Below are 10,563 nucleotides of genomic sequence, written 5' to 3'. Positions count from 1 at the left end.
TAAGTCATTATTGAGTGAGATGGGCCAATGTACAAATACTTATCCATATAATCAGCTGTTTGGAGCATTAGTCTCAAAGAATTATGAAAGGCAAGATGCAACTTTACTTAGTTGGATGATGTACATAGTAGATTAGATGCAAATTTATATATTGTAAGAAATATAATTGTATAACATTAAATTTATGCAATGGATTCTATTTTTTGTATATGATATTTTATTTTCTATTATGAAACATTAAATACAAATTTAATTTGAAAATAAGTAAATCTATAAATAATATTTTTTTAAACATTTAAAATTATGATACGCAAAAATGTGTGTCATCTTCATTTATGACATGGCCTTTCTTGACAGGGGATTTCTTGATACGCATTGCGTGTCATTAACACGCGCGTCGTAAGGTTACAACACGCGAATGCGTGTCGTGTTCCTTTATGACAGGGCCTTCCTTGATACACATTGCGTGTCGTAAACGCGCTTCGTAATTGCGCGTCGTAAATGCGCGTCGTCTCTCTTTATGACAGGGCCTTCCTTGACACGCATTTGCGCGTCGTCTGAGCCTTTTACGACGCGCAATGAGCGTCGTAAAAGGCTGTTTTTCTGGTAGTGATATGTTGACATAGTATAGTTTTTGGGTTGAGGCTTTACTACTATGTGTGTGGGCCGACAGACCGAGGGTAATCCAACCCAATGGTTGTGGACCCGAGGGTATTCCAGTCCGATGACTGATTTAACCCGTCGTACATTGGCATTCCAGTCCGATGACTGATTAGACCCGATGGGTTCCTCTTGCGTCATGCATGTTCCTGTTGGGCCATGGTGGTGTTATTGCTCCAATTTTAATGTTCTTGCACCACACTTGAAGCCTCTTCCGCCATCTATATCCCAGTTGCATCATGATGGTGCAAGATGGACCATCTTGGTCCTTGATGAGCCAAGTATGCTATTAAGTTGTCTATGATGATTAAGATCGTTCAAGGATGCTCAGAAGTTGGTATTGCTCAAGGATTACACCATGTTGTGCCACCATGATGGATGTTGGGCCATTAGTGCTCATGATGCACCACTTTTACATCATGATGCTCCACTATGGTACTAGGTGCTCCATCATGTGTGTTGTTGATGCTCATGGGGTATATGACATGGCAAAATGTTGCAGAAGATGATGCATGGCGGATTGTGATTGGTTGACACCTTTCATGGGCCTATCGGCCAATGGGCTTGGCCCATTAGGTTTTTTTAGGTATGATCCCTCAAGTATAAATAGGGATGCATGTTAGGTCATTTTGTATCTTGAATTCTAGAGTGATAGGCGAATCTCGGTGAAATTTTACTTGTAACCTCTATTTGAGAGCTCTAAAATAAAGAATACTCCTCTCCTGCCCATGGACGTGCGTAGGTCACCTTGACCGAACCATGTAAATATTGTGTCTTGTGTGCTTATTGTTTTGCTAGTTATCTGCTTTACTTCCTAACACACCTTCTTTTAGCTCACAATGCTCAAACTAGGGTTATGGTTTCATGGAAGGGTGTTGGAGAGGTGGTGGCTGAGAATGGAATGATTTTGGGGAAGTTAAGGAGCTTGAATAGGGCTCAAACCACGGAAATAGGGTTTGGGAACTGATCGCGTACACCATGCGTACTCCTGGTAGGCCCATCGTACTCAGGATGCTTTAGTACGCCCAACGTAGGCGACTTAACCCAAAATCGTCCAAACTTCAAACGGTCATTAACTTCTTCGTTTCAACTCCGATTTCGACCGCTCTTTATATCCACGAAAAGGTATTGAGGAGCTCTACAACCCTATCTAATTACTTTTTACCTAAAGAACATCGAAATAAAATCCATAATTCCTAAAAGAAGTCTGAAACACTACTTTCCCAATTTACCCTTTAACTCCAAAGCACAAACTGAACTCTTTGATCACACAACCTACATTACCCACATCCAAATGGGTCTAAACCTCTAATTACCAAAGCACGAAGCCTTATGATACTTGATCTTCGGGTCACGACCTCAAATTATGAAACGACCCGAAACAGGGTGTTACTACTCTCCCCCACTTAAATTACATTTCGTCCTAGAAATCATTCTTTACTATTTCTTCTGCTGAACCAAATGATCCTGAATGAACTCCTTGAATCACGAAGATGACGGGGAAAGTCACCTCACTCCGATAACATTCCACCCTTACTATTGTCGAACCCAAAATAGCGGAATCACAAGCCTTAACGAAGAATGAACCTCAACTTTGCTCTAAGCCCATGAGTGTCCAACCGCTACGCCTGAAACTGAAAACCCTGATCGATGCCTGACTCTTGGGAAGGAAAAATCACATTTTGGTTCTAGTGTTCTACATTATATATTTTCTTTCACGCTACAGAAATAGTCCAAAGTGAAAAAAAGCAGCAACAGAAAAATCTCATTGGGGAATTTTATCAAAAAGTTGGTACTCATAAATTTTAGATATCAGAACAAGTGTATATACATATGAAAGTACACGCAAATGTACACATTAACACACTTATATATATATATATATATATATATATATATATATATATATATATAGAGAGAGAGAGAGAGAGAGAGAGAGAGAGAGAGACATTAACCGATTTCCCCAAGCAGATGTCTAAATTCGACCGGGAATTTAGGTAAATCGATGAATATCAAAATTAAATGCAGATTGTAACCATTATGAAATCAAAACAAAAAGTGAATATGACCCAAACCAAGCCGTAAAATATCATGTATGTTAATGCTTGCGAGGAGTAGGAACACTTTTTTACCAGGTCAACAAGACTCAACATGTTAGGCAAGGAAACTTTTATTGGGTTCGTCGAAGAAATTGTCTGCGGCTTGGCGATGAGGGTTGAGAAATATAGAATTCTGTTTTTAGATGTGCGGGAAATTTTTATTGAGGGAAATTTCCCTCAATTACAATTTTGAGGGTTGAGAAATATAGAATTTTGTTTTTAGATGTCTGTTTGTTGAGGGCTAAGTTTCCCTCAATTACAATTTTGGTTACTTTGGTATATAAAATGGACGAGTCCGTCGGTTTCTTTGATTACTAATTGTATCTTTAATTAATTTTTGTTTTTTTTTTTGTCTATTTTGTCTTTTGTTATTTTTTATTAATTTTATTTGATTTATTCATCATTATTATAATTATTACAAAAACATTATAAATAACAATAATAATAAATCAAAGTTTGTGTTTATTAATCATCGAATATATACTAACAGTTTGAGTATTAGAATTGCGTGATGCCTTATGTGTATTATGTAGAACGTAAATATTTAGTCGAACACTATACAATGTTTCCCGAACGAACGTTCTGATCTGTATATATAAGCCAATGTGATAAAAATGTAGGTATTGGATGCGCTCGTTGTAAATCAACCGTCACATAATGGTTACCGTGGACGATCTCAAAAGATTCATGATTTGGGATGTCTTGTGGGCCATACCAAAGTGGGAACCACATTGTAGAACCTTCTTTGCAAAGATAATGAACGATAACAACATATATGTTAGCAATGATAAAAGTAATGTCTTGGCGTAATCAACAAATATGCAGATGTCGTAAAACCCGATCAAACGAAATTCAACGAGAAAGAGCAACAGCCCGTTATATAAATTTGATCGAATCTTATGCAAGTAATCTTCACTATGACCGAATTTTATGTCAATAAATCAATGTGTACTCTCTATAGTGTCTTATTAGCTCATTGCATAAATCAGTTGCATGTATAAATCTGACCAAATTTGATGCTAATGATCTTCACTATAACCAAGAGAAAGAGCAATAGCCCATAATTCACAATTTTCATCTCCTTTTGTATCTTTAACGTGCTCGATATATGGACAAAACTCATGTGGAATTGAATTTTTTTTATTTGAATCAACCATAATTAATAATTAACAGGGGAATTAAATCTAAGTGCAACTACTTGTCTCTCTTGATTTCTAAAATCTTTTTCTTTTTGTTCGAAGATTCAAATTCCCTAAATTACCTTTTTATTATTTAATCAAGAATTATGTTTTCTTTATTTGATTATACTCGTTCCCCCAAGTGTTCGGCAACCAGTTTCTTACCAATACCTATATTGTCATTCGATTAGGTACACTTGCCTGGTTGTGTAAAAAAATTTGTTCGTTTGCTTAAGTAACTAATAGCTTAATTTGAAAAAACTTGAATGGCCTTGTGTTCTAAAATGGAGAACTTTTTTTTCCAGTACTACTCAATATATGTTGTGCAAGTTATGGAATGTTGGCCATTAACTAAAAATGGTGATATTACTATTTCTGCTATATGATATAAATTGTTGATATGCATGTGTGATGTGCACCTGAAAAGTTGGGTTATTCTGGTAGGATAAGTATAGGTGTGAGGTATGCATATGAATATCTTCTAAGTTCTAAATGATATCATGTGCCTTTGCAATGTTTTGTTACATTTATTAGACATTTAGGCATGTATGGTAATGTTTATAATGAACATAGCAACATGCCACAGCAAATGCTTAACAAAGAAAGTATTGTTTGCACTTTGAATGGGAATTAAACTCACCTCGCTCAAGATCTAAATGGATTATGCTTCATTTCCAATTCCAAAACGTGAACTTCAATTCCCAAACATAACCATTAACCCCGTTTCACGTTTTTTGTTACAGTTCTTGATTTTCAGACTTTATTCTACAAGAAATATTTTAGGTACTTCACAAAGCGTTCTTCAAGTTTTTATGCAATTTCTTGATTAGCCTTATCTCTCAAATATTTAACTTATTTCACCTTTCTTCTCATTTTTTTTACTCTGTGTGTGATTTCTGAAGGTCTTGATTTTTTCTATTTTAGGATTGTATCCTGAATAAGCAATGCCCTTTTTTTCAAGGGTAAATGGCACAAAAAACACTCTTTTTACACAAAAATTCAATTTTGACACTGTGTTTTTTTGTGTCAATTTTGACACTGTGTTTTCCAATTTGTTACAATTCTGGCCACTTGACCGGTTAATCAGGTTACATGCTGACGTGGCATGCAAACATGATATGCTGACATGTCAAAATTGATTTTTTTCCCACAAAAAACACTAAGTTTTCACTTTTTTTCGATTTTGACACTAAGTTTAATTTTTTATTTCGATTTTGACACATTTTGATTTAAATACAAGGTGTTTTTTTTCCTTACATTCAAAGCATTAGTTATATCATGAGAATCAAACTAACCATAAGCTTCTAATAAAATGTAAAAATTTAATGGGTTGCAAACTTGATATCCGAGTTTTGATCGACTACACGCCTCCAAACCTCCAAACACATTTTAAAGTTGCATATTTAATATAAAATACAATTTTTATATCACCAATACATATTTATACATAAAAATATGGTTTGAGTGTAAAAAAAATGTAATTATACAAAACTATAGTTTTTAAATGAAAAAACATATTTATACGGTTTAAATGTATTAAAAAAAATATTTATACAGTTTCAAATAGAAAATTGTCAACATTGAACAAAATTGGAAAAAATAATGTTCGATTTGGAACAAAAAAAACAGAGTATCAAAGTTGAAAGAAAAAATTAAACTCTGTGTCAAAATCGAAAAAAAATGAAAACTTAGTGTTTTTTGTGAGAAAAAAAATCAATTTTGACACGTCAGCATATCACATCATCAAAACTAACACGCCATCATGCCACGTTAGCATGCAACCTAGTTAATCGGTCAAGTGGTCAGAATTGTAACAATTTGGAAAACACAGTGTCAAAATTGACACAAAAAAAATACGGTGTCAAAATCGAATTTATGTGTAAAAAGAGTCTTTTTGTGCTATTTACCCTTTTTTCAATGGTTTACACAAAATAATTTTTTTTAAACACTCCAAAAAGTGTTTATCAACATATCTTTTTGACGATACACAAGCTAATCCAAACACTTTTTTAAAAACTTTGTTTTACTACTGTAAAAGTTAATACGCTCTTTTATCATAAAGCGTTTTTTTGTTTCAAAACTTAATCCCAAATACCCCCTAAACTATGGTTGTTGGTATGATGTGCAACTAAAGTATAGTTGTGATATGATTGCATCCTCTTGTTAGTATGATGTACACCCAAATTGTGGTTGTGATATGATTGTATCCTTTTGTTAGTGTGTTGAACACCGTAAGCACGTATTAAAATTCATAAACACAAGAAAATAATATTTGGTTTTACTTTATACTAGTTTTAGGGGTTTACACTTCGGTTTCACTTCCTTTTGTTCATCAATATTAATTCAATTTCTTACTTTGAAGACTCAAATCTTTAGTCTTTGGATCAACATAAACTTGCTTTTTTGGAGGATCTGTGAGACTAAACTGAGTGCATCTTTGTCCTCATCATCTTTATCGGAGTAATCAAAGACAAACCTCATCTTTCTATTCTTGCCTTCACCATCTTCCCTTGAACTTCATTTGTTGTATCTTACCACTATCATTTTCTATTGATTCTTAGCAAGAACTTGAGCATCATTAGAAAGAGGAATGACATTATCAGATTTTACTGGGGCAAAATCTGGCTTTGGTTTTGTATATGCACGAATCCACATGCAAGCTACTGAGCCTGAAATCCCACAATAGTTTTTATCATTTTGGGATTTTTTTTTTGTTTTGAAATTGATGAATTTTTGATTTATATGGAACTGCTTTCACCTACTGTTCAAGGGCTTGTTCCTTATGGCTTCCATTTTGAATATCCTTTCCCTGATCAGATTTAGGGCTTGATTTCTCAACCTTTTTTATATTGAAATGACATTGAGCTGATTATAGGTGTTCCCCAGAACTGTGTTTCACAAATTGAATATCAAACAACCAGAAAAAGTTGTCGAAATGTACTAGAATCACATATTACCATACACTTTTAGATCTAATTAGTTTAGATGTAATCGGTATCAACAAAAACAACCATGAGTCCATGATCAATTAACAGACCACTAATAAATTGAAACTAAATCTACTCATGAATCTATTATCAGCTCAGGTTTTGGTTGACAGTATAACAAATTTATAAGAGTAAATGTTACCACCAATAATAACGCACAAGAAAAAGTTATTCAATACCTGTGGGAATGGGTTTGTCAGATCCAAGGAAACCATGAAATCTTGATAGAGGAGTTTGAATCATGTTGTAGGGTAAATGTCTTTCTATCATTAACTTCCTTATCCCAAAATTCTGAGCAATTTGTTGCAACTGCTGCTGTTTGCATGGGATCATCTTTAGGAATGAGTACAACTCTAGTTTTAAACCTATTCTGAGTTCTATCCAACAACAAACTATCCCCCATAGAAAATGAAATCATATTGTATGTTGAATTCAAGTATCATGTGTGCCTCAGTGAACTGAAGGAAACATATCCTACATATGTGTCAGGGTTATGAGTCTCGAGTGTTTCATTAGATTCCTGCCAGAACTCAGATTGAAAATCTTCATCTACACCCTGCTAGATAATTATATTAAAGCGCTGATATCGATTGTTGCATTTAGCGAACATCAAAATCCCAGAAAAGTGATTGTACCAATTGTGTGGAAGCTGCATATTATAAGTCTTCACCCAGTCGATCCAAACTACAGACTCCCCCATCCAAATGTCAATGTTTGAAAGGTTGATACTGATAAAGTAATCTTTGGCGTTTCCCTACCACAAAACAAACACATTCATTATGATTCACCTGTATTCTTCTTATTTTTGGGTTTATATTATAACAATGAATGAAAATGAAAATGAAAATGAAAAGCCAAACCTGGAGCATGGTGTTTAGTAATATGTCACCATCAAGTGGACCAAGTTTGTTGTTCCCCCACAATGAGAATTTCCACAACCATTTACAGTTTGAAATATCTCCAAACCTTTCAAGTGAGTTACAATCATCCGCTATGACAACAGCTATACTTGATGGCAGCTCCAACAATTCTACAAGATGGAAGCAGTATTTTACATTGAGACATTTCAGTCGAGGAATTCGACTAAAATTTAATCTTGAAAACTTATTCCCATGTAGATCGAGTTCTTGCAAGTTAGGAAACTCCCTGATAAAAATCCACTAAAGGTATATTCCAGGAAAAAGAATCGTATGACAGCTGTCAGTATGAGGCAATTGAATTCTATTTTTGGGAATTGGCTGAATCCACTAGGCCAAATCAATTAAATGGCAATTGGCTGGAGTTACCCAAATCAAGGGGTGGTTATCAAAGGAAGTGAGAGCAATTACCATACGTAACCTTAGCAGCTACCATATTTAATATTAAGAATAGGGTATTATAAATAATAGGTTTGCTTATTAGTTGAGTATCACATATTACTCATATTTATCTTTTCCTGTAATTGGAGACCTTGCCCCTCTCAAATCGGGCCATTTCTAATAAAAAGCTAGCCTACCTCTATTCTTAATAACCCTATTCTTATCATTTGGTTCCATTGCCGGGAATTAACATGGTGCAAACCCGGAATAGCGACAACAACCCACCCGATCCCATTGCCACTCAATTGGCTGCCATAGCAGCAAAGCTTGAAGCAATTGAAACAATGAAGGAAGATATAGCAGCCCTGAAAAAGAGGGAACGGTCCAGCGGGAGCAAGAACGACGAGGGGGAAAGCAGTTGGAGGGGTCGAATGCCACATAAACCCTACAACAAAATTGATTTCCCAACTTTTAGTAGCGGAGACCCACGTGGATGGTTGCTGAAAGCCGAAAAATACTTCAGGTACTATCAGATCCCGGATGAAGAAAAGGTGGAGATAGCTTCAATGCACTTAGAAGGAGATGCCTTGGACCTCTATTCATGGTTATCTGATGATCGTCCGATCACCTTCTGGGAAGAATTGGTCCAGGTATTTACAAGAAATTTTGGCCCTGCTGAGTTTCAGAACCCTGATGAGTTCCTATGTAGCATTAAACAAACTGGTACAGTACAAGAGTATCGGCAGGAGTTCGCTAAGAGAACCTCCCGGGTTTCAAATTGGCCAGATCACTATCTTTTAGGAGTATTCCTAAATGGCCTAAAAGATGAACTAAAATCAGATGTACGAATTCACAAACCTCGTACGGTATATAGTGCCATGAGTTTGGCTTTGGAATTCGAATCTAAACTAACTTGTCATCGATCTGGGAAAAATATCTCGGGAACCCCAAATTCGAAACTCTCACAAGCAGATCCTAAACCGACCTCTTTTATCCCAACCCAAACATCAAACCAATCAAGAAATGTTTCACGAATTTCCGAAAATGAGAAGCAAAATCGATTTCTAAAAGGGGAATGCTTTAGATGTGGCGAAAAATACGGACCGGGTCATCGTTGCAAAACCAGTACACTCAAGGTTTTAGAAGCTGATGAAGCCGTTGAAGAATCTCCTACAATGGGTCTTACTGATCTTGATTCTGACCAACAGGAGACTGCTGAAATTAGCTTACATGCTATTCTGGGAAAATCGCAACCTACCACAATGAAAATCCATGGTATGCTTCATTCTACAGAAGTTTTAATTTTAATAGATGGCGGATCTACACACAATTTTATCTCAGATGTCTTGGTGAATGAACTTAAGTTGGCGACTCAACCGGTAACGTCTTTTGGTGTTCAAATCGGTAACGGAGACCTAATTCGATGTGGTCAAATCTGCAAAAATCTTTCTGTACAGATTAATGACCTCAAGATCACTCAGGATTTTCATCCTTTCTCTCTTGGTGGAGCGGATCTAGTTTTGGGTGTTCAATGGTTAGCTACGTTAAATACGGTTCAAGCTAACCGGAAGGAATTATTTATGATTTTTTCAATAGATGGAAAGCGATATAAGCTACAAGGCATTTCATCCGGCCCTCAAAAGTCATCCAGTTTCCAACACCTAGCCATTGAACCAGAAACTACCCCTTGTATACCCCTCCCATTGCAACCTGTTGTCAACCAATACACCACCATCTTTGAAGAGCCTCAACATCTACCCCCGATTCGATCACAAAACCATTCAATCCCACTTATGCCAAACTCCACTCCACCTAACATCCGTCCTTACCGTTACCCCTATTCCCAAAAAAATGAGATAGAAAAACAAGTGGAACAGTTGATGGCCGCTGGTTTTATTCAACCAAGCACCAGCCCTTTTTCAAGCCCTGTACTACTAGTGAAGAAGAAAGATAATTGTTGGCGCATGTGCATCGATTACCGAGCCCTCAACAAGATAACTATTGCCGATAAATATCCGATCCCCAATATTGACGAATTACTCGATGAGCTGCATGGTGCTACAGTGTTCTCAAAACTCGATTTGCGATCGGGTTATTATCAAATTAGGGTGGCAGCCCTGGATATTGAAAAAACGGCCTTTCGCACTCACTCGGGTCATTACGAATTCAAGGTCATGCCTTTTGGCCTAACTAATGCTCCTTCCACATTTCAGGCTATCATGAATGATTTATTCCGTCCATACTTGCGACGTTTCATACTTGTGTTCTTTGATGATATTTTAGTTTATAGTCCAAGTATGGAACAACACAAATTCCATTTGGAACAGGCCTTAAAATTACT

This window comes from Lactuca serriola, chromosome 8, assembly GCF_051521515.1.
Source record: "Lactuca serriola cultivar US96UC23 chromosome 8, Lser_US96UC23_V15, whole genome shotgun sequence".
In the NCBI taxonomy this organism is placed as follows: Eukaryota; Viridiplantae; Streptophyta; class Magnoliopsida; order Asterales; family Asteraceae; genus Lactuca; species Lactuca serriola.
This window is presented reverse-complemented; position numbering follows the sequence as displayed.